This window comes from Anolis carolinensis, chromosome 4 (assembly GCF_035594765.1).
Source record: "Anolis carolinensis isolate JA03-04 chromosome 4, rAnoCar3.1.pri, whole genome shotgun sequence".
Taxonomy (NCBI): Eukaryota; Metazoa; Chordata; class Lepidosauria; order Squamata; family Dactyloidae; genus Anolis; species Anolis carolinensis.
The window spans coordinates 222183806-222209204 of NC_085844.1; the positions used below are offsets into that span (position 1 = coordinate 222183806).

At 39.8% G+C, this 25399-nt stretch overlaps 1 protein-coding gene across 2 annotated transcripts in view; it reads left to right on the forward strand.

Moving 5' to 3' along the window:
* Positions 1 to 25399, forward strand: part of LOC134298474 (uncharacterized) — a 115226-nt gene that overhangs the window by 46474 nt on the left and 43353 nt on the right. The window contains exon 2 of one of the 2 annotated variants that reach the window (XM_062978857.1): positions 4924 to 4992. The gene's annotated coding sequence lies outside the window, so the exon portion shown is untranslated. Of the gene's footprint in view, positions 1 to 4690; positions 4993 to 25399 lie in introns of those variants that run through there. The other variant, XM_062978858.1, reaches the window with a different exon arrangement.

Below are 25399 nucleotides of genomic sequence, written 5' to 3' on the forward strand. Positions count from 1 at the left end.
ATGGTATAACCAATAGGGATAACTGCTTCTGAATCAGATTGATTCAGAGATATGTAAAACTGGTGTAGTATGGGTCCTTTCAGGCTACACAATTATAGCACTATATTTCCACTTCAATGCTATCCTCTGGAATCTTAAGTGGAGGCTTCTAGAGCCAGAAGACTGTAGTTTTCCCCCAAACTACAATAATAATATAATAAAACTTTATTTATATACTACTCTGTCTCCTTGAGTGGACTCAGGGCAGTTTCCAACATGTTTGCAAAAACAATCAGTTATCAAAACAACATACAACAACTTGAAACACAGCAAACATAATAAACATATCATAACAAGGCAAAACAATTTAGTTAAAATAGACATAGTTACAGTCAGAACATTTCATCGAGGGATCGAGAACCAGTAGTCAGGGCAAGGTTGACATGGTCCATTTTAAGGGGTAGATAAAACTTATACAAACCCCAAGATTCCATAGAAAATAGAATTATAGTGTTATAATTGTGTAGTGTGAGTGGCCCCCTGAGAGTAATAGTGGAATTACTTTCTTTGCCACTTTAGTATCCAAATAATTAAGCCAGAATAGGATGAAGGAGCTAGGGAACTGAATTGTCATGGAAATTTTTTCCCTTTCATAAAAGCATTCCAGTCTTGAGAATGGATTTATTTTTATCTGCAACCTGCACATGTTGTCTAAATTAAACCTCCACTTGCTCACCTTCAAACAGCCCGTTATTAAACCTGGACAACATTCAAGAGTTAGGGGAAAGACTAGAGCAGATGATAAAGCAGTCAAATCTCTGCCCATTTCTATATATTATAGTTCAACCCATAATGCCTCCAGCTATGATCCTCCAAAACACATTTATAATGGACAATAATGTTGAGGAGGAAATAGTTAAGAGAAGCTACTGTTTCATTAACTCCTATTGCACTTCTGGAAGACTTACAGGGAATATGTCTCTGGTTGCATCATGTCTTATTTTAGTAGAGATGCTTAGAACTGTGGTATTAAAGGTTTATAGATGATCTTTCATTTTCAGTGTGGCAACTCTACTGATGATAGCGAGAGGACAGTTCTCTCTGGCTTTGTTTCTCTTCCCCCCTCTTTCACTCCCACAATTATTTGCAGGCCCCCTTTTGACATTCATTTGCTCCAATTGGAGCAAGAGTTCTTTTTAAAAAAATAGTGATGGGGGAGGTAATTTGCTTCAAGTTCGCAAGTGCACAACTACTATTGCTGCTGAAATTGCTGGCTGAGGGGAACAAGTTGAATCAAACAATCAACTGAGTAGAAAACGCCTAATGTGCTGCTGTGAATGTTGCCAAACCTAGTTCTGGCTCTGTTCCAAATAAACCATGTTCCAAAATTGTGAAGGCCTTTTGCTGACAGCTAAGCTGCCAATCCTCTGTGTGTGGAGTAGCTATTTGCAAAGTGCTTAGGAATGTAAATACAGAGCCTTTGGAAATGCTGACTTGAAAACCTTATCGTAGATGGCATAATGAACCTTTCTGTGCACAATGAATTTGGCAACTGGCTCTCTTGCCTTGTGTTGGGTCTATTTTTATCTCTATCAGTTTGATAGATAAATGACTGTACAAAGTAGGAGGAATAAAAATGAGGCCTTGGCTTTAACATTCAGAACTGGAATTGGCCCATTCCTGCACTATGTCTTTGGCTGGATACCAAGTGGCTTCTCTGATAAGATGAAAACTCTCAGCATGGCACTCTGCAGGTTTCCTGGAGTGTACAGCTAGCATAGGCTACTTCAGTTTCTCATTTTTGTGCATGGTCTGCAAACTGGAACATAGGGCCGTGCAGCATATGGCTTATATTCCATTATAAACTCCTGTAGAATGGGTTTTCCTAATATTTATTTATTTATTTATTTATTTATTTCTGTATACCCCATACTATATAATAAAAAGATCTCAGTGCAACTTACAAACAACATCAATGTGTTGTAACCAAAATTCAGGGCCAAGGCAAAATTGTATATATATGTATGTGTGTGTCAGTGTTCCATGCACACTAAATAATATATGTGTGGTTGGAGAATATTCAGCTCAAGGCTTTTTCCTATGCAGTTTGGTATGTACATTTGCAGGCTCGAGTCATGTGTGAATTAGCCTTGCACACTTAGGGCCTCATCACATTTAGGGCCTGCTTTGCCTGCCTTCAGAGAAAAAAAGAGTGGGGCAGCAGGGCAAATCTGTCATCCCACGTGCATCACACCTGGGAAGTGTCACTCTTTCGTGGAAGACCCATGCTGGCTCAATAGGAGCCAGCAACACTTTCACCCTGGTTGGGGGCAGGGCTTCCATCGGGAGTCACATGACATCATGTAATGACAGGCGTGTAGCTCCATCCAGACAATGGGGTGAAAGCATCCTATGATGCTTTTTTAGGTGAGTGTGATGAGGTCATTAGATTAATTGCTCTCTTTATGAAGTATGATGTTAAGAAATGTTGTCAAGCATTTTTGGGACTAGATAGAATAGAAAACACGATGGAATCCTCCGCTCAGTTCTTTGCGGGCAAAGTTGCTTTGATCCGCTCTGGCTTTGACACCATATTAACGACAATCTCCGAGGATGTAGCACGAGCACCTGCTTTTCCTATTTTGATGGATTCATTACAATTGGTTCAGCCTGAGGACGTGGACAAGGTGCTTGGAGAGGTGAGGGCTACCACATGCATCCTAGACCCCTGCCCATCCTGGCTGGTGAGAGAAGCCAGAGGGCGATTGGCCGAGTGGGTGAAGGTGGTGGTGAATGCCTCCCTTTGGGAAGGCATTTTTCCAGCGAGCCTTAAATTGGCTGTTATCAAACCGCTGTTGAAAAAGCCATCACTGGACCCCACTCAATTGGAGAACTATCGGTCTATTTCCAATCTCCCCTTTTTGGTCAAGGTCGTGGAACGTGTGGTGGCCGCACAACTCCAAGCATTCTTGGTAGATACCGATTTTCTGGATCCGGCACAGTCTGGCTTCAGGCCGGGGCATGGTACCGAGACAGCCTCGGTCGCCTTAGTTGATGATCTACGCCGGGAACTGGACAGGGGGAATGTGTCCCTGCTGGTTCTGCTGGACCTCTCAGCGGCCTTCGATACCATCGATCACTGTATCCTTCTGGGACGCCTCGCGGGAATGGGACTTGGAGGTACTGTTCTGCAGTGGCTCCACTCATTCCTGGAGGGTCACTCCCAGATGGTGTCATTGGGGGACACCTGCTCGGCCCCACAACCATTGTGGGGTCCCGCAGGGTTCAGTACTGTCCCCCATGTTGTTTAACATATACATGAAGCCGCTGGGAGAGATCATCCGGAGTTTCGGGGTGCGGTGTCATCTGTACGCAGATGATGTCCAGCTCTGTCACTCCTTCCCACCTGTCACTAAGGAGGCTGTCCAGGTCCTGAACTGGTGCCTGGCCGCTGTGTCGGAATGGATGAGGGCCAACAAATTGAAACTGAATCCAGACAAGACGGAGGTCCTCCTGGACAGTCGTAAGGCTGAACAGGGAATAGGGTTACAGCCTGTGTTGGACGGGGTCGCACTCCCCCTGAAGACACAGGTTCGCAGTCTGGGGGTTCTCTTGGACTCATTGCTGAGCCTGGAACCCCAGGTCTCGGTGGTGGCCAGGGGAGCCTTCGCACAATTCAGACTTGTGTGCCAGCTATGCCCGTTCCTTGGGAGGTCTGACTTGGCCACGGTGGTCCACGCTCTGGTTACATCCTGTTTGGACTACTGCAACGCTCTCTATGTGGGGTTGCCTTTGAAGACGGCCCAGAAGCCCTAATTAGTACAACGGGCAGCAGCCAGATTAATAACTGGGGTGGCTTACAGGGAGCGTACCAGCACCCTACTTAGCCAGCTCCACTGGCTGCCGATAGGCTACTGAGCCCAATTCAAAGTGCTGGTTTTGACCTATAAAGCCCTAAACGGTTCTGGCCCAATCTACTTGTCTGAACGTATCTCCTCCTATGAGCCAGGAAGATCCCTAAGATCATCTGGTGAGGCCCTGCTCTCAGTCCCGCCTGTCTTGCAAGCACGGCTGGTGGGGACAAGGGACACGGCCTTTTCGATCGTGGCTCCTCGGTTGTGGAACACCCTCCCCAGAGATGTACGACAAGCCCCAACCCTTTTGAGTTTTAGAAAAGCCCTGAAAACATGGCTATGTGCCCAGGCTTTTGAAGATTGAATGATAAAGACGACCCGGACTGATTTAGGGCTACAGCACAAGGATTTTGGATGAATGGATTTTAATCATATGTTTTATATTTTATATTATTTTAATTGGATTTTCATTGCTGTTTTAATTATGTGTAGGCATCGAATTGTTGCCAATTTTGTACGCCGCCCTGAGTCCCTTCGGGTGAGAAGGGCGGGATATAAATGTTGGAAATAAATAAATAAATAAATAAATCCTAATTTGTATACTGTATTGACCAACAATTTGAGAGGAGTGGGGTGGGTTCTCTCCCCCTCCCCACTCAAAAGAGAGGTCCACTTAAGAAATCACTAAAGGATAGATAATGAAACAAAAACATTTTTTTAAATTACATTTTTAGAAGAGTTTGCAAAGACCCGGCCTGGAGGACAGAATACCTTTTGCAAAGCCAAGCAGGAGGATAGATTCACAGCATGAGGGATCCCGTTTGTCACTGTGAATGTTGTTGGATTGTGTCGCCTGTTTAATTAGGTTAGGAAATCAGCAAGGCTAGCAGTGGAGCTAGCTAATGATTGGATCTAGATCCTGTGCCATACCTAAGCTATATCAACACTATGTGTGGAGGTTGCATACAATCTGTCCTGTTATCCAATCACCCCCTCCAATTTTACCCTGATCCCAGTCTGGGCACAAGACATATGAAACATATTGCAAAAAATATTTTTCTTATAATTTATTTTGTATTAAATCCCACAGATCTTTAAACAAGTGATTTTACTTCCAAACTGAAATAATGTGGGGTGTTCAAGCAGGACTGGAATCAAGGTAAGGATGGATTATTTTGGGGTTGTTGTATGTCTTTCGGGCTGTGTGGCCATGTTCCAGAAGCATTCTCTCCTGACGTTTCGCCCACATCTATGGCAGGCATCCTCAGAGGTTGTGAGGTAACAACCTCTGAGGATGCCTGCCATAGATGTGGGCGAAACGTCAGGAGAGAATGCTTCTGGAACATGGCCACACAGCCCGAAAGACATACAACAACCCTGTGATCCCGGCCATGAAAGCCTTCGACAACACGATGGATTATTTTGTATATGTAGATTCAATGTCCTTTCAGAAAAAAAATATTTTACCTCTTATCCCATGTACTGTATGTTTTGCATATTTGTATTAAGCTAGCCTTTAATATGATTCTTCCCCCCTATTGTTTTTTCTAATTTTCATGATTATTTTACATAAATGTCTCTGTTATACCAAATTCCAAAACCTGTTTGAATATACCTGCATCCTGTAATTATCACACAATTAGAACTAAGAAAGCTTTTATTTATGTTACAATAATAAAAAGCTAATTCTACAAAAAAAGGGACTTAACTGTGGATAGATCATGTTTATTATATTAAATCTGTCCCCTTTGTTTTTTTTTTAATGCTGGATTTCTGTAATTGAGACATGTTTAATAGGTGCATGGTATAATAATAATGCTTAGCAAACTAGATAACCATTAAAATGATAACATGTTATTCATTAAAGTGTACTCTGTATAGAAAGGTAGAGACACCTGTCCTCTTCTGATGAATGAAATAATATACCAAACTGATAAGCTGGTGTACTTTACAGTTGTCTTCTTAATCCCCCCCTCTCTCTCGCTCTCTCTCTCTCTCTAAATAAGTAAAACAGCAAGACACCTTCTTTAGATGCACAGTACCCCACCTAATGTTTTTCATACCCTTCCATAATAAGCTTCAGAATCTGTTTCTTCTTCTTCTTCTAGCCTAAAGATAATTCATTAAAGTTGCTCTCCTCCCCACATTTTGATCCACCTCTCCACCTTCTAACAATCCCCCCTAAAAACACCATCAATATTTCATAAACGCACAGTGACAAATGTATTTTAATGTGGTCCGCAGAGGACCTGAGATTGATTGGCCTCTCAGAAATATGACACGTTTCAAAGTAGGATATTCATGCAGCGTTTTAGTGCCTACATTAGTCAGACAGAAGCAGCCCCTAAATTTATCATAGTTATGGCTTTCTCGGTATCTATTTTCTTTTTTTGACACTGACAGCAAGTATCCGAATGGTCCCTATTGATTGGCTTTGTGACTGGATCCTCCAAACGTATAGGCTTGTGGGAGGTTTTCAGATCAAATTAAACCTTCACTTCCTAGAGTCCGGATATAAGCAGAGGCAAACCAGCTTCATTCATGCTGATTTTCATTCACAAGGGTAGGAGTCCAGAAAGGGAGACTTGTAATATTGCTGATCAGACTGTAAAAGAACTATGTTTCAGTGTGGACTCTGAAGCTTTAAAGAAATGGGATATAGTGGGAATGATAGGGTGAGTCTACCCAATTCCATTGCTCAGACTTTCCCAAAGCAATGGGATACTCTGGAGTTTCCAGCAAATTAATTTAACCTGAAAAATCAATGATATTTTCCAGAAGTTGGCAAACATTGTGGGACTAGTAAGAAGTGAATTTGAAGAGTGTGTGGATTTTATTGCCCTTTTAGGCTTGCTCGTAGTAATTGCCCCTGTTGCTGGGGCACATCTACATTGACCCTTTATCCTGGAACTGATCTGGAATGTTGAATCTGGATTGGCCTGGGATGGTTTTGACCACTAGTCAAAACTATCCCAGGCTGCTGCAGAGATGGAAAGGAGTCCTGACCATCAGATAGTACTGAACCTAGCTTGATATTGCCAGAAAGCCACTCTTATCCTTCCCATTGTTATCACAGTACCAACCAGAGGATGTGTCTGTCCTTCATTGCCTGAAGTGATGTTGCCTGGGGTACCAAAGCAATGTGGGAGAGGGAAGGGGCGAGGAATAATCCCTCCTTTTCCCCTCCTTTCTACAATCATTTTGGTGCCTTGGCTGACATTGCTCCAGGCAATGAGCAAGCCATATCACACTGACTGGCTGCCGCTATGGGAGGGGGATAGTGAATGCCATTCCATGTCTCTAGTCCACCTTAGACTAGGGAATGTGGGATGGCTATGACAACAATTGTGGCCAGTTTAGTTTCAGAACTGGATGAGCTGCTTACATGAGCTCAAAGTCGCTGTTTCTTCCAGGTTCTTGGGGGGAATTCAGAGCAACCAATGACTTCTGTTCATGAGGTTCAAGGTCATGTTAATCTGAATCAGTGCCATGCATTATCCAGTTGCCATGGAACCGATTCTTCTCCTTCAGGATAGCAAGTCTGTGTAGATGTGGCCTGAGACACTCACCACTAGTAGTTAATGTAAAGTTGTGTGGTTTCAAGGAGCCCCCAACTAATGGAATGGTTCATTGCTCTGTTTTTTATTATATTTATTAATTATCAAGAGAGTACAAATTTGCTCTGAAGTAACCGTCATATCATCAATTAAACAAGTTAAAACTAAAGGCATAAAGATGTGTTGCTTGCTTGAGATCTTGAGTAAGCGCCCTGTGGCAGTGGTCTTTGGGTGCTTTTATTCCATAGCTCTTGATAGAAGGAGGATCATCTGATGTGCTCTCAGAGGTGTATAAATGCCACTTCAGTGCTACAAAGTGGTATTGCAGATAGCAGATGATCTGTGACCAGGCTCCAGCACGTCTCCATCAGATCTGGTAAACTTTTAGAAGCCAAATGTTTGCTAGTTTGCACTGTCTAGTTTGGAGGAAGTCAGCAACACCATCAGCCAACAACAACAACAAAAAAGCCAACAGACCTGATGGGATCCCTGCTGAAATCTTTAAAGAGGGTGGACCTGAGCTGACACAGCAACTCCACCAGATCTTTGAAAAAGTGTGAGTGACTGAGAAAATCCCAGCAGACTTCAAGGATGCCACCATCATCACCCTTTCCAAAAAAGGCAAAAGAACAGACTGCAGAGGCTATAGAGGTATCTCTTTTCTAACCTCCACTAGGAAAATCCTTGCAAGAATCCTTGCAAACGACAGTCTACCTTTCTCAGAAGACACTTTCCCAGAATCACAGAATGGCTTCCCTTGCTCCAGAGGAACAGTGGACATGATCTTCACTGTACAACAGCTCTAAGAAAAATGCAGGGAACAAAATCAAACTCTGTACTTGGCATTCATTGACCTTGCAAAGGCATTTGACATAGTGAATCAAAGTGCTCTCTGGACCATCCTTCAAAAAAGCGGATGCCCTGACAAATTTTTGAACATCCTGTAGCTCCTCCATAATGACATGATGGCAACAGTCTTGAACAGCAATGGCTCCCAAAGTGACCCATTTAAGGTGGAACCAGGTGTCAAACAGGGATGTGCTATTGTCCCAACCTTATTTTCCATCTTCATCACTATGATACTTCATCTTGTTGATGGGAAGCTTGCCACCAGAATGGAAATCATCTATCAGACAGATGGCAAGCTATTTAACCTCAGCAGACTGAAAGCCAAAACCAAGGCCACAACAACATCTGTTATAGAACTCCAATATGCCAATGATAATGTAGTCTGTGTGCATTCAGAAGAAGACATACAATCCACTTTAAACACCTTTGCAGAAGCAAACGAGAAGCTCAGCCTCTCATTGAACATCAAGAAAACCAAAGTGCTCTTCCAGCAGTCAACAACCAATCCCTCTGCAATACCAGAAATGCAGGTTAATGGTGTAATGTTAGAAAAGGTTGACTATTTCCGCTACCTTGGCAGCCAACTCTCCACAAAAGTCAACATTGACACTGAAATACAACACCGCCTGAGTTCTGCGAGTGCAGCATTCTTGCAAATGAAGCAGAGAGTGTTTGAGGATCAGGACATCTGTAGGAATACCAAGGTGCTTGTTTATAAAGCTATTGTCCTTCCAATCCTGTTTTGTGCCTGCAAAATGTGGACTGTCTACAGACGTCACACTCAACTCCTGGAACAATTCCATCTGCCTTGCCTCCGAAAAATCCTGCAACACCTGTTAGTCCTAGCTGAATCAGTGTTGGTATGTAATGGAAGCTGCAGTCCATGAACACCTGAAAGACCATATGTTCCTCATCCCTGGGTTGGATGAATCTAGGCACTTAAGAATACTTTGTTTTGTCAAAGGCTTTCATGGCCGGAATCACTGGGTTGCAGTGAGTTTTTCGGGTTGTATGGCCATGTTCCAGAACATGTCCATACAGCCCGAAAAACTCACCACAACCCAGGATATACTTTGCCAACTATTGGGATACTGTACTGCTGTACATTTTATATATAATCTGTTATATTCTTCCCTCCAATTTGAAAAGATCAGTTTATAAGAAGCTCCCTGCCAAATTCTCCTTCTGGCATCCATGAGCCTGAGATTTCAATAGGATTTAATCACATTAACAACATCATATGCTTGGAAGCCATACTAGCAAATCCAAGGGATCAGCATCTGAAAAGCTTTGGCATCGAGACAAGGCCAGCAGTAGGTGAAAGGACAGGTTATGGCAATAGAAAATGTGGTGGAATTCAACAGAATAAGACTCAGTTGCTTCATATTTGTTCTTGAGGCTAAAGTGGATTTACTGGGTATAGCATTTACTTATATTTTACCACTAGGTCTAACACTTACCCCTCATCCTCAGCTTTCACCCATCCATGCATGTGATTAGTCCAAGTAAAGATTTTGTACACTTATTTCTCTATGATTCTACTAATCTAGTATATACTTACTCATGCATGGAGGAGTGAAAACTGAGGATGGAGGTGAATTTCTCCTAGCTGTACTGATTTGGTATTCATTTCAGCCCCAGATTTGAGTGGCGTTACCAAGGTCTACAAGAGCTCTTAGAATCATAGAATCATAGAATAGTAGAGTTGGAAGAGACCACATGGGCCATCCAGTCCAACCCCCTGCCAAGAAGCAGGAAATCGCATTCAAAGCACCCCCGACAGATGGCCATCCAGCCTCTGCTTAAAAGCCTCCAAGGAAGGAGCCTCCACCTCAGCCCGGGGGAGAGAGTTCCACTGTCGAACAGCCCTCACAGTGAGGAAGTTCTTCCTGATGTTCAGGTGGAATCTCCTTTCCTGTAGTTTGAAGCCATTGTTCCGTGTCCTAGTCTGCAGGGCAGCAGAAAACAAGCTTGCTCCCTCCTCCCTATGACTTCCCTTCACGTATTTGTACATGGCTATCATCTCTCCTTTCAGCCTTCTCTTCTGCAGGCTAAACATGCCAAGCTCTTTAAGCCGCTCCTCATAGGGCTTGTTCTCCAGACCCTTAATCATTTTAGTCGCCCTCCTCTGGACGCTTTCCAGCTTGTCAACATCTCCCTTCAACTGCGGTGCCCAAAATTGGACACAGTATTCCAGGTGTGGTCTGACCAAGGCAGAATAGAGGGGGAGCATGACTTCCCTGGATCTAGACGCTATACCCCTATTTATGCAGGAACCCCTATTATCTTGTTTAATGGAGAACCCTTTTTATGTTTGGGCACACAGGACAAATTAGGGACTTTGCTAATCAAGACAATTCTACCAGTGCTGATATAATCAACACTTGCCATAGCTATCACCATGTTGCAATCAGTCTCTTTGCCTGAGCAAAGACAAAGCAAAGAGATTTGTCTTGAATTTGATGTTGAAGCCTCTTGGGATGTGATATATGAAGATCTGTTCTGGGATTGACTTGTTCTGGTAGTTCATAGCTACCAAGACAGCTAGGCCATCATCTCAACAGGGTATACATATAGCAGGAGGACACACTGGATCTGGCTTTCTAAACCAGACTGGTAGAAGAGAATCTCAAAGTGATGGATTTGATATCTACTTCTTTGTTGTAGTTGGATCATTTCCTGTTGGATGTTTAGGCTTCAAATGACCTTGCCACAGGAAGCAGATTATAATATAATGAATTGAAAGCTGAGATTGTAACAGTGAAATTGGTAGACATTGTGAACTATATGGGGACATGGTGTGGGGACCATCTGCCTCCATCTAATGTGTAAATTAATGAAGGGCATAGTATCTTTAAACTATAAAGAAGCTTGATGGGTATTCTTCTTCTCCCCCTTCCCTTTCTTCAGCCTTGTAAGACTAAAGGACTGTATGTTCCCACCTAATGGTACAAATACTATTAGCACACATGAAGACTGATATGCTAATGTGGAAAATTGTTCTGACACTTTTCAAAACATCTGGAATGATACATGTCCAAAGTTAAACCTTGCACAAACCACAATCAACAACTTCTCTCCCCCCATCCTACTCTTTTGCACGCATACAACATCTTTATTAAAGGCTGGAAAAAGTAGCATAACTAAAAAAAAAAAGGAAGCTAAAACTGAAGATGCCACCCATCATTCAAGTGTGTTAATTATCTGTATCTGTTTACTTTCAGAGAGAGAAGTGATTCTTAATCATGCGACAAATGAAGTGATATTATTTTGACATTTCACCAGATGGGAAGGTTCCTTGTTGCTGTTGCTGCTTCCCCCATTGTTATTTTGCAAGGGATTTGGTTGAGGAGTATCTGAGAGGAAGCACGAACCTAGCAAGCATAAGCATCTGAAATCTGCATATGATTGTATGATGTGTGCATGGGTTTTTTTCTCTCTCTTTGGCTATCAGGCATGAAGTGGGTATGGGAGCGTGGTGGCACTGTGTTAAGTGTCAGTCATTTCTAGGGCCTCCAACAATAGTGCGGTTGAACGAAAAATCTAGAAAGAGAGCAGTGGGAACAATCTTTGTGCAGTTTTAAATCATTCATACACATTGCATTTATTCCTTATTCTCTACATTTTCTGGAAATATCCAAACTGGTCTTCTAAGCGCATTTTTCTTGTTGCAATGTGAAAAAAGATAATGGCTAGACAAAGCATCATAAATTAGGATTAGTATCTCTTGAACTGGATTTTGTATTGGAATTTGGGCTTCTGCAAAATTCAAAATGCCATAATAATAATAATAATAATAATAATAATAATAATAATAATAATAATAATATCTTTATTTATAGCCCACTTTTATTCCTCATGGGACCCAAAGTGGCTTACAACATATTAAAATCATATAAACAACAGGCAACTGTGTATTATCACTCCTTATTAACTGTTTCATCAACAACCTGGAATGCTTTCATAGATGATAAATAATGTAATCAGTCAATCAATCAATCAATCAATCAATCAATCAATCAATCAGTCAGACAAGGAAATGTATCACCTTCCCACTTAAAAACTACAAAATCTGGGATGCATTGCAAACGTTCTGGACAGCTCTGACAGCTAGGACGAGGTTGTTGTTAGAAGGGCCTATATTGCCTTTGAGATCAGCACCCCATGGCAGCCCTCCCAGCCCACTTTGGTAAGGGCAGGAGAAGAGCTTTCAAAGAAGTTAGCACTTCCCAGCAGGAGGAGCAAGCAGAGGCCAGTACATCAGGGCTCCATTCCTCTTACAATTTAGACAGGAGTGTGCTGTTAATCGCAGGTCTGTGCGATTAGCAGAAAAGCGTACTCTTCACAAGCAACACCTGAGATCATAGAATAAAAGGCTCTAACGTTTGCATACCTGTTGCTGGAGGCAACGTCTTGCTTCATGGTAAAACTGGATTCTGGATTTTTCAGCTGTGTTGACTTTGGACTTATCTTCTGCATTTGGATTTTGATTTCACCTTGAACTCTGTTATTTTCAACCTGACCAGCTTTGTTGACTCTGGAACTCTCTTGGCATGACCATGGTATTTCGACTTGGAATTTGGACCTTGTATTACTTTCAGCTGTTGGTGTATGCTTAAACACTAAGCCCCAAGGATTTAGTTTTGTGCTGTTTATATGTTATATTTGAGACTTGGTTAGGGTATTGTGTTATTAGTTTAACTTGGACTGGGTTGAATATGACAGAAAGACCAATTTAATGGGAATAATAAAAAATTCCAAGAAGTATAAGGAACACTCAAAAATATTGAAGGGTGGCTTTCAAATCCAGTGGGAACTGGAGATTCAAATTAAGATACTTGCCTCTAGTAGACTTCACATATAACTATCTCAGATGCTCCATTCAAATAGATTATTATTGGTTCATCAGACTGAACTGTGATACAAAGTGCTCTTTACCAGTTGAGGAAGGGCCATGGAAAAATTAGAAAGGAAACACCATTGGGTAGAATCTTGGAAAAGACCACAAAGGTAATCCAGTCTAACTGCTTGCCATTCAGGAATGCACATTCAAAATATCACTGACAAATGGCCACCCAGCCTTTGTTCAAGACCTTCCAAAGAATAAGATTCTATAACATTCCAAGGCAGCATATTCCACTCTCAAGCAGGTCTTACTGTCAAGTTCTTCCTAATGCTTAGTTGAATTCTCTTTTCCTGTAGCTTGAATCTATATATGTGAAATAAGATAAACCTGTACAGCTGTTTTAGGGATAGGTCAATTATCTTTCCTGGATGCCTACTTCATTGCCATTTTTTAAAAAAATCAAATAAAAAACTTAGTAGGTATGCACAGTTAGAATGATTAGCAATCCATAGTACAGACATTTACAATGCAACTAAATGCAGGATTGGAATTGACAAGGCATAATCTGTTGGGCTGAAAGATTCATAATCCTTCATTCATGTCTACTGCAGCTAGATTTTATGGGAACTAGAATTATAACATCTGGGGGACATATTCTTCATCATACCCACTCTAGGAAATTACCACATAGACCCTATAGAAAACAAAAGGATCACCTGATGTGTGACTTTTACTTTTCAGGACTCTTTGAAAAATTCGATTGTCCTGCTCAAGAGGAATTTTGTAAGTGTGTGTATATGCACGCATAAAACAGCATTTTTTCACAGGGCACTATTTTTTGTGCAAAATATTTTTGTGTAAATCCAAATATTGGGCAACAATATGTGTGTGAGAAATAACCCAAAATGTGCAAAAATATTGTAATGTCACCAAATGAGAATAACATTTTTGAGGCTATTATTTTATGTAGGAAAAGATAAGTGAAAATTTACATCATTAATATGAATGTCATTATAGATTAGAGTCCTAACATTTGTTCTTGAGAAAGAAATCTTGCCAAGTGATTAATCACATTTATATGGGATATAGCATACACTGGTTTCTCCACCAATATTCATTGAATTCAATGGATACAGGCAATAGAATCTGCACAAGTACTCTGAAGCACACGTGTTGCTTTATGAAGTTGTCACAAAAGATTGGATCATGACAAGCAAACCTGCCATTCGTTTAGTCAGAATAGATCTGGGAGATAAAACTTTCCATGTTATCTAAGTGGGAAGCATTTAGTTCAGGGCTGAATTTCATATCTTACAACCTGCCTTATTAAAATATATATTATGCCTTTATGAATCTTTAATATGAAGCACTTAGTAAAGTCTGCATAATAGACTCTATCAAGCTTACATTTTGAGCTGTTTGATGAACTCGTTCATGGGTTTCATATGGAAAGTGGAGTCAGTTGAGTAGAAGAGTCCTATTGGAATGAAATAATGATGAATTGATTATTAATTGCCTTCAGGACAGACAGCTGTGTCTGATTCATGTCCCTTTTAATTCAACACCACTTAAATGGAAAAGAAAAATGACTTCTATTTCATTCAACAGCTAGTCATCCCATGGGATATGTGTAGGTCTTTGGGTCTGCTTTAATGCCAGGATATGTAGTATTTTCATTAGAAGATACAAACATAGGTCCATAGCAACATATTAATTTTTTTTACATTTTATTAGGGCATGAAGGGGGAAGGTATTTTGGGAAGACTTTCCCGCAAGGATTTGAAGGAATTCTTCTGCTGTTGGAAATGGGGCAAGCATGAAAAGAGGCAAGCATAAAAGAAACAGGGCACTTGCAAACAGGAGTGAGTTTTATTTAGTAAAACCATTCAATGAAAGGTCATTCAAATTATTATTCAGCAAATTGGTTCTTTTCACAGTTTCCTTAGCAAATTGCTTCCGTCCCACAGTTGGTGGTCTCAGTGGACTGATGAATCTGCTTTGGATTTTAATCTTAACTTTAAAAGGGCTATTTAAAGTGCTGAACTCACCTCAAAAATTAAAGTTCAAACTAAAATCTAGAGTCAATTCAGCATTCGACTGCAGTGGTTGCTCTATCTGCTACTGATCTGAATTCAATCCTTTCCATTTCTTATTTATGCTTTACAGTATACCACAGGGCAGCAATCAAGAAATATTCATTTTTGGGGGAAATGCACATTAATCTGAGTGAATAGATATAGTTTTTCTGTAACTCTTGGCTGGTTGGAAGGTGACTATATATAATAATAATACTGACCTTCTTTGTGGTTCACAAATCCTAAATCCTATCTGAACGTATCTCCTCCTATGAGCGCATGAGAACTTTTAAGATCGTCTGGGGAGGCCCTGCTCTCGGTCCCACCTGCCTCACAAGTGCGGCTGGTGGGAACGAGGGACAGGGCCTTCTCGGTGGTGGCTCCTCGGCTGTGGAACTCCCTCCCCAGTGACATCCGGCAGGCTCCATCCCTTCTGAGTTTCAGAAAAAAGGTGAAGACCTGGCTTTGCGAACAAGCATTTAATGAATGAATTATTATGGCTTTAACTCGGTCCGGACTAAGGTTTATGTGCAAGGTTTTATGTGGACGAATGGATTAAGTATTTTATTATACTGTTTTAAACGTATTTATTGGATTGTTTTAAATTGATTGTTTTAATTGCTATGTTTATTTTTGCACTGTATACCGGCATCGAATTTGCCAGACTGTGAGCCGCCCTGAGTCCCTTCGGGTGAGAAGGGCGGCATATAAATGATGGAAATAAATAAATAAATAATAAATGGTCCTAATTGTGTAGACAACTTAAACTTTGGAGAAGAGGCCATATTGGTTGAGGGATTTTTATTTGGCCAAAATAAGTAGAACAGATGTGGAGAGTGTAAGATAAATGGATGAGAGTTGTGAACAAATGGAAGACATGGGCTATGGCAGTCACTTAATTAACTACATTATAGTAAATGGTATTTCCTATGTATGTGAGAAGAATGATGAATAATCATGATGTAATCACAGGGAAGATGTCATTTTAAAATGTTTCCTCACTTGAAATAGCTCACTGAGAATTAGGACAAAATAAAATTATTATTATTAATAATAAAAACTTTATTTGTATTCTGCCCTATCTCTCCAAGGGGACTCAAGGCAGATTCCAACATACAATGGCAAACATTCAATGCCTCATAAAACAAACAAATACTGACATAAAAACCAGGAAAACCTCACATATGAAAATAACATTAAAACCTAACATCAAATTGAAGCCTAACATCAGTAAATTAAACCTAATATCAATAAAATAACCTACACATATTCAGGCAAAATTATATAATGACATAAAATCTAAACAAACATCCACATTAATTTACAACAGCCAACAAGAGTACACAAAATGGTGTGGGTTAGTTGTGCAGTCAAATGATGGACATTGGGCTGGCATGGACTAGGAGAGCCCAGATACAAAATTAAAACAAAATATATTGTAGGGAAGTTTTTTCTCTTTCTTTCTTTCTTTCTTTCTTTCTTTCTTTCTTTCTTTCTTTCTTTCTTTCATTCATTCATTCATTCATTCATTCATTCATTCATTCATTCATTTAAATATAGTGACTACCAAATATTACTACCCTATAGACATAGATACTGTATTAGCAAATGACTGTATTGTAGCTTGGAAATCATGTTCACTGTCGCTTTACTGGAATTTTTGTTGCAGTTAGTGTAGAAAATGGTGTGCTTTCATCAAGTGGACCATTTCCAGGGCTGGTCTTATCATGAGGCAGGATGAGATGACTACCACAAGCAACAAATCTTGCTGTCATGAAAGAGCAGCAAGTTGTTTATTATTTAATTTGTCTTACTGGTATTTTTTATTGCCAAGGATGGCAAAGGGGTGGCGAGTGGGATGTTTTTCCACATATATCAGCATAACTTGGGCCATTCTGTACTTGCACATTGATTGGAAGTAGCATTTGCTGTGCTTTCTTAGGCAATAAAATGTCTTGGGCCTACTTAGGTCATTTAAATAATCGCAACAAAATGTTAAGATTTGATAAACTTTGATTTGAAAACAGAGAGACTCCTCTGGTTTCTTTAAATGTTGTGTTGGGGTCATTTTCCTTTCAGAAATTGTGATAGGACAGGTTTCAGATGCTCTCTGACACCTCAATTCCTTGGCAATCTTGGCTATGGGGAGAGAATGAAGAAAGGTAATGGAGGGAGGAAAAAAAGAATCCTTACCTTGGCTTTACCAGGAGCAACATGAACATATGCAATTATAAGATAGCTGGCAGATGACAGAGTTAGTTAATGTAACAAGCCCTGTAAAGCATTTAGCCACATTCCAGTGTTTAATCAGCTGTGTAAAGTGCAATATCTATCTTTCAATTTTATGCCATTAAGGGAGACAAGATTTTGATTAGGTACTTAATCTGGCCAAGAGGAAAACAGGCCCACAGCAAGCCCACAATAGTCTGCAAAAAGGGGCATTGGACGAAGAATTCGATAAGCGAGAGAGACAGAAATTTAACATAAAAGAGAATTAGTGCAGCTCCTTTCAATTTAGTGCACAGGTTTTTATGGACTAATCAATTAGAGGCTGTGGTTGTGCTGCTGGGAAGTGGTGCCGTGTTAGTGACTTTGCCATATTAATTCTGTTCATTATGCTGAGGTCAGACGGAGTGCTTTGGGGGAAGCCACCGTCACCGAACAGGTCACATCCCGGGCATTTTCTTAGTGTGCTGGGGACAAAGAAGGGAAGCTGGACATTTATGCTGCCAAGGACTCAAGAAACCACCATGTGTTGGAATGATCCTTCAGCTTGGGTATGAAAGACAGATAGCAAAACATGGCAAGCTGAGAGGTCATGTTTTCGATGCTGGGCAGTCCCCTGGTTTATTTCGTAACTGCATCCTGACAATATTATCGAGAAGCTGGGGAAATAGCAAAAATGTATTTGGGTTGAATTTGTAAAAGCATGACATTAGCACCAAATAAAAAGACTAGTTGTTTATAAGTAAGTTTGATGTAAACCATTGCAACGCACTTTTGGGTCACTTCATAATTGACAGAACTTCCTGGCCCACCTTGTATGCTGTGCAGCCCTCCCAATACGGCCATTTCTGGGTTACCAGAGAATGAAAGTACCTGCAATAAAGGAGACATGGGAATCTTATGGGAGACAATCTTATAGTCTAGTCAGAAACAGGTTCTGTTGAATTCAATGGGACGTATTCTGAAGTGTATACAATTACAACCTTAATCACTCTTCTAACTCTACCTTTATCATTTTTTAGAATTTTTACTGTTTAAAATAGTTATTATTTAGCATGGCAGTGACACAAAATGATAATAGCAACATCAATTTGCTGTTTGGGACATGTGTACGGATTGTCTTTCTTCTGAGCAGTGTAATGTGCACTACAGCAAGATTGAAAAATTGCACACAAGAGTGTAAATATCTATTGAAATCTCAGTTCCTATTAAGTACCAGTGTGACAAGCCTGATTAGTGTGAATAACAGCAATGGATTAAGAAGGCTTAAATATAACATTTGGTATGAAAAGTTCCTTTGTAAAAGTAACTCCTTATGTCCTGGGCAAACTTTGGATATACAGTAGAGTCTCACTTATCCAACATAAACGGGCCAGCAGAATGTTGGATAAGTGAATATGTTGGATAATAAGGAGGCATTAAGGAAAAGCCTATTAAACATCAAATTAGGTTATGATTTTACAAATTAAGCACCAAAACATCATGTCATACAACAAATTTGACAGAAAAAGTAGTTCAATACGCAGTAATGCTATGTAATAATTACTGTATTTACAAATTTAGCACCAAAATATCATGATGTATTGAAAACATTGACTACAAAAATGCGTTGGATAATCCAGAACGTTGGATAAACGAGTGTTGGATAAGTGAGACTCTACTGTACCTGGAATGATATTTCAGTAGGAGACTAAAATGAGACAGACTTGCCCAGATGGAAACCAATCTTGAATTTAGATAAATGTGCTTATAAATTTGTTTTTTTCTAAAATATTTTTCTAAAGCAGTTGTCCAACTAAATAAGACTTTTAAATTGGATTGTGGTGCTTAAGACACATGGAACACCACCTCAATTATGAGTGTGTGTCTATATTGTTTTCAATTGGTTATTACTTAGCGTTGGGTGGCAGGTGCAGCAGAACCTAGATTAAGTGTTACTCCTTTTTATATCCACTCCCACTGCTACATAGATGCCTTACAAGCTTTGGATTGATTTCAGAGGGATTTCTAAAATGTGGAATGATTATTTGATTTCTTCCAAAATAAGAATAAATTTCTCTTGAATCATCACTTGCTCATTGCCCTACTTAATTATTGTAATATTTTAAAACTGTTCTTCCATTACCTTGCACATTAGTTTTCCAGTTTCCATTCAACGTTCTTCTGATTAACTTTTTGATCCATCGTCTTGATCACCTTACCCCACTTTTGGTATCTCTTCATTGGTAACCCATTCCTTAATATTCAAATCCTTACACAGCCTAGCTCCCCCTATCTTTCACCTTGTCTCTTTTTACTGCCCTGTTGAAGATTCTAGGTTCTAGGAATTCTAGGCTTCTCACCTAACCAAGGGCTTCCTCTTCCTTGACTTTGCTCTGTCCTTTCTGACTTGCTCCTCTGTGTCCTTGAATTGCCTCTCTAAACATTTGAGAACTGCTCCTTCCCTCATTATTTTAAAATCTCAGCTAAAAAAACGTGTATTACATAACTTTTGGAATTTTATTTTAATATCATTTTATAATCTTGTATATTACATTGGCCAATTTCATTTATATTATACTGTATTTTATATGGATATTTGTTTGACAATTGGATTGAATAATTTGACATAACATTATTCCTACTCTTTGTGTATTTGTTTGTGCCGAACATCTATTTATCTATCATCTATCTATACTTTGGAAGGCCCCATTGGTTGTCTTGCTTTATTTGTTTTACTTGTAAAAGTCAGGCATAATGATGGTGCAATATATGTAAATGATAGTGATGATGATGATGATGATGATAATAATAATAATAATAATAATAATAATATAATAAATAATGATAAAAGTAATGTGAATAGGTGGGCTCCTTACTGTACTCTTGTAGAAAGAGAAATACATGGATGGAAGAATGGAATACATCAAATCAAACTCAGAATGGAGGATACTAGTAAACAGTCAGATGTGACAGTTGTTTATAAATCTAGGAAATCAACTTGATATCCTTTTATATAGACAGGTCATAAATTTGAAAGGCTACCTTGAGCTGCTGCATTGTGCCACTCTAACAAGACATTTGCTGGCTTGAGTTTCCAATCCCTTCAGGTTCTCGTTATAGAAAAATGCCGTAAGGATAGTGAGAGGTCTCGGTACTAATGTCCTTGTGGGTCTAGAGATGCTTACAACATGACATCTGGGATTGCACACTCCATCTTTCAGTAAGAAACACATAGCTCTCCTTGATTAGTTCAATAACCCTTACTTAGCTAGGAAAAAATGAACCATTCAGCATTGTGATAACCTTCTTTAGCTAGATACACAAAACAATAAGAAGAGAAGTTAGTTCATGGTTAGTTGCTAAAAATGTAATCATGTGGACTTCTTACTCAGGAGTAAGTCTCATTGGATGAACTGTCAGTCATTGTGTAATAGGCTATACACACACACACACACACACACACACACACACACATATCTGGGGAGTGGTTGAGTTCCTGCTGTTAGCCCCAGCTTCTGCCAACCTAGCAGTTCAAAAACATGCAAATGTGAGTAGATCAATAGGTACCGCTCCGGTGGGAAGGTAACAGCACTCCATGCAGTCATGCCGGCCACATGACCTTGGAGGCATCTACGGACAACACCGGCTCTTTGGCTTAGGAAATGGAGATGAGCACCAACTCCCAGAGTCAGACATGACTGGACGTAATGTCAGGGGAAAACCTTTACACACACAGACATATATATATATACCTTCTCTGGCTCATGGGGATGGGAACATGTCACTAAACCCATTCAAAATGAGTATTGAACATGTTGATCTGATTCTAAGATGGGAGTTATTGTGATACTCATTCTGTAATATATAAACTGGTATTGCCATAGCAAACTCTTCCTGTGAGGGAACAATCCAGGGAAGCAATGAGCTTTTAGTAGAGGGGGCAAAGGCAGAGGCTTTCAAGATTTTTTCTCTCTGTCTGTGTCTTTCTCCCAAATTGCACAGTATACATATTGCAAGAGTTCGTTGCAATTGACGATCTAGTAACTTATTTCCAAGAACAAACAAACAAACAAATGCTAATTTAATTTGTAATTATTGCCTGAAAAAATGTACTTTTGCTATACCAATTGTGCTTACACGCTGCTATAATTTTGTTCAAACTAATTGATAGAAAAAACCCAGTTTATGTTCCTAAAGTGCTATAGCAGCACTCAGTTTGCAAAGCTTACTGCTGTCACCTTTCTCTTCAATTTATCTAAAATTTTCAATGTTTTCTTCTCCTGCCCTGCAAAACCCTTCCTTTTCCATGAGTTTAAAATGTATGGAAATCTTTAATCTTCCATTCTTAAAAGGCTCCCCTCATGGCTTCACAAGGGCTAACACAGTCTGTAAGCTTCTTTTAGACTTGTATCCAGGTATTCCAATGCTTCATCTTTACCCCCAACCTTCCTTTTCTTTGCTGAGCAGTGGCTCCTTAAAACATGGAAGCACTTGTCACCCGAGGATGAAGTGACGGAGCATATTAGTTTATGGTAAGCTTCTGAAAACTTGAACTCCCTGACTGTTCAATTCATGCAGAGTTATGACAGGTTATGCCCACAGGCTATGAGTTAGGGAAATTATTTTCTGTTCAAACATTTCATTTCTCTGCTACTCTATAATTTTTTATTCTCCCTCATCCATGCCCATTTCACCCCCACTCACTTTCTGTGGGGAAAGCACTGTGATATAAAGCAATTGGGCTCTTGATTACTACTTTCTTGCCTCCATATGCGGGACTGGAGAAAAGCCTTTTTTTTTACATACTTCTTTTAATCATACAGCCATCCTGTTTGCTAACCAAGTGCATCTTAGTAGCAACAAAGCTAAAAGAAGGTGGGGGAAGAATACAGAGGGAATGACAAGAAGCATCTGCCTGTAATTCCCTGAGGTCTCCCAGGAATTTGACACCTGGAGAACACCCTTAAAGAAACACATGAAGGGAATTCGTACTAGGAGACTTCAATTGGTGCTCTGAGACGTATTATCAAAGCGAGGAAGGAGAAGCTTTATTAATGGCATCCTGCATTTCTGGAAGGCTTCCCATAAATGTCAAGAAATCTAGAGACACTTTGCTTCATTTTTAATTGTTTTTTTTTTGGGAGGGGATTGACTTAATATTTTTTTAAAAACAGAAATTCTCCACATAATACATTTTTGCAATCAAACTTTCCTGAAGACCAAGGAGGCAATAAGTCTATATTGGGAGGCACTGTACCAGTTCAAACCTGGCCTTAAGATGATTGTTCATGTGATATGTTGTATTTTTGTCACTAGGATGAGGTCCATTTGGTGAAAGAGAATATTTGAAAAGGTTCCTTTTTGGGGTTACAACTCCAAAAATCTCCCAATTCACAAGACAACTGTTACATGCTGGTTCCAGTCTGGAAAAGGGATTTTTTTTCAAGATGTCAGGAGGACAATTTGTGATTGATGTAATCTGGAATCTTTCAACTGACATAATTAAAGCATTTTAACTGTCATGACAACATCCTATGGAATCCTGAGCTGTGTGTTTTGATAAAGCATTCGGGATTTCTAGCTCAGGAGTCCAAATTGCTTCTCCTAAACTTCAATGTGAACAAGCCTTTGAAATAAATAGCTAGACTTAGGAAAAAGGGTTACATCTGAAACTTCAGAACCATTTCTGGCTATGTCAAGCTTCCTCCACTTTTGGGACTGTCTAAAAGTGGCTTTGTTTTGGCCACTTGGACTGCTTGATATTATAATTATGATGATGGTGATGCAGCTTCTGTTTGTTTTTGGCTTTTCTTACATCTCATGAACCATGTAAAGTCAAAATCCTGATGATGATGATGATGATTTGACCTTTTACTCTCACATAAGACAGAACCCCCCATTTTATTGCCACGATTCAAACAAAGTTCAAGTGCAATTGTTCAAGGAATGGGTCACCTTACATTCTGTAGCAATAAAAGAAAATTGTGGGACAACTCTGATTATCCTAACTTGATCCCTAATCCAAAACCTAGTAACAATGGCTGGAATTCTTTATGGCAGTTGCAAGTATGTAACATAGTTACTTGTGGTTGTTATGTGTTCACAATCTCTATGTAGCTCCCCAATCCCTAATTACCAGGGAGTAGCCACTGCAATCAACAAGGGTCTTTTCCTCTGTAGATCAGGAGGCACTGGCTTATGCTCCCACTCCATTTATGCTAGTTAGCTCTGATGTGAATAGGAATTATGACAGAGGCCCTACTTCTGCCATTTGAACGGGTAATTCACTCATGTGGGGAGGTGGAAACAGCAGACTATTACTTCCTGAATGATAGGAGAACAGGTTCCCCCATTGATCGTACTGGGTGCTTCCTTGTAAGTAAAGATCAGGCAAATCAGTTTGGGATTTATTGAGTAGCCTCATAACTATTATATATATACACACACACACACACACATTACTATAGAGGATTCTGGGCATTGCTTGCAATGTATGTGAAATATATTCTAGTATTGATGCTCCTGGGCCTTCTGTGTATGTTTTGAATGAGGCATATCAAGTTTAGAGGAGAAAGCTCATTAGAAGAAACTAAATGGTAAATTTACATTTACAAAACACAGGCAACGTACAGCAAAATGTAACATGATGTGTGTGCACGCGCGCCTTCAAGTTGCCTGTTGACTTATAGCTACCCTGTGAATTTTACAGGTTTTCTAGGAGGGTGTATATAAAGGCAGGAAGGGCAATGGAATAAGGAGAGCACAGCAGAATAGTTATTAAACATAATAAAATTGCATGATAGGCTGTATGAGTCTCTCAGCATGAAAAGCTGTATGATACTCTATTAACATTATTAACAACCCTGTTCACTTTTATTGAAAAAATGCTCGCTGTATCAGAATTTGCCACTATTTCAGACCATTTATTAAGACTGGAATAGCTAGAGTCACTTCAGACCATATTTATTATTATTATTTGCAGAGTGAATGTTGTGCCTATTGGACTCATGAGGACTGGGAAAGATAAAGTGTCATCTCTCAGTCTACATGTCTCCCCCAGGGAGCAATGGGGAGGATGTTCTCTCTCTGTCTATTCCTATTAGATTTCCCTTTAATTTCTATTAATGGAGTTCTGAGACTTGCTCTAGCACTTTGAAATTTATCTTTAAATTAGCTATGTTGTTTTTGTTGTTGCTGCTGCTGCTGCTGCTTTAGCACACATTTTCTCTTTCTTAGACTGCCCTGCTAAGAAATCACTTTGCAAAATCTGTCTCTCCTTTTTCATATGCAGCTTATTTAACCTCTAATTATTTCAACTTGAAATCAGGCCTAGTCTCAAAAAACATTTCCCTCTTGTCAGCCGGGCATGGCTAGTTTATTATATATAAGTTAGTATTTTTACTGATCTAATTTTAGCCTTAATTACCTGATCATATTTGGTTATTACCAAATAGTACTGACAGCCACTTGGAAAAAGGTCCAAGTATAACCTCCCATCAGGCATTCCTTATTCATGACAGTTTTGCTTTCTCCCACATCTGAATTTATTCCAGTCTCAGGTTCTTTCTATATGAAGAAAATGTCTCATTTTTTGTAGTTTATCAAAAGCAAACAAACTAGGTGGTCCAACAGATCAATCCGCCAAATACAATATATGTGTAGCTTGCCCCAGCAAGGAGAGAACTGTATGGCTCACTTTTGAGCTGTTAAAGTTGAGTAACTGGCCAGAAGGAAATTGCAAGCTTAAATACTAATATGGTAAACATAGTAGTACAAATCAGTGATACCTGATCAGTGTGGCAGTGAATCTGCTTCAAGTTTGATTCTGACCATTAAAAGTGCTATTCAAGGATCTGAACTTCCTCTGGGAATAACACCTAGCTCCTTTAATAATTCAGTGCCTCACTAATATAAGAAGTCTCCAGCCTTCCCCAATTGGAACCCAGATTTTTTAATGGTTCTGGCATCTGGAGCCTTAGATTTGTCAGCTTTGGTATCTCAATCACTTTGACAATATGGTCGCCTATCTGT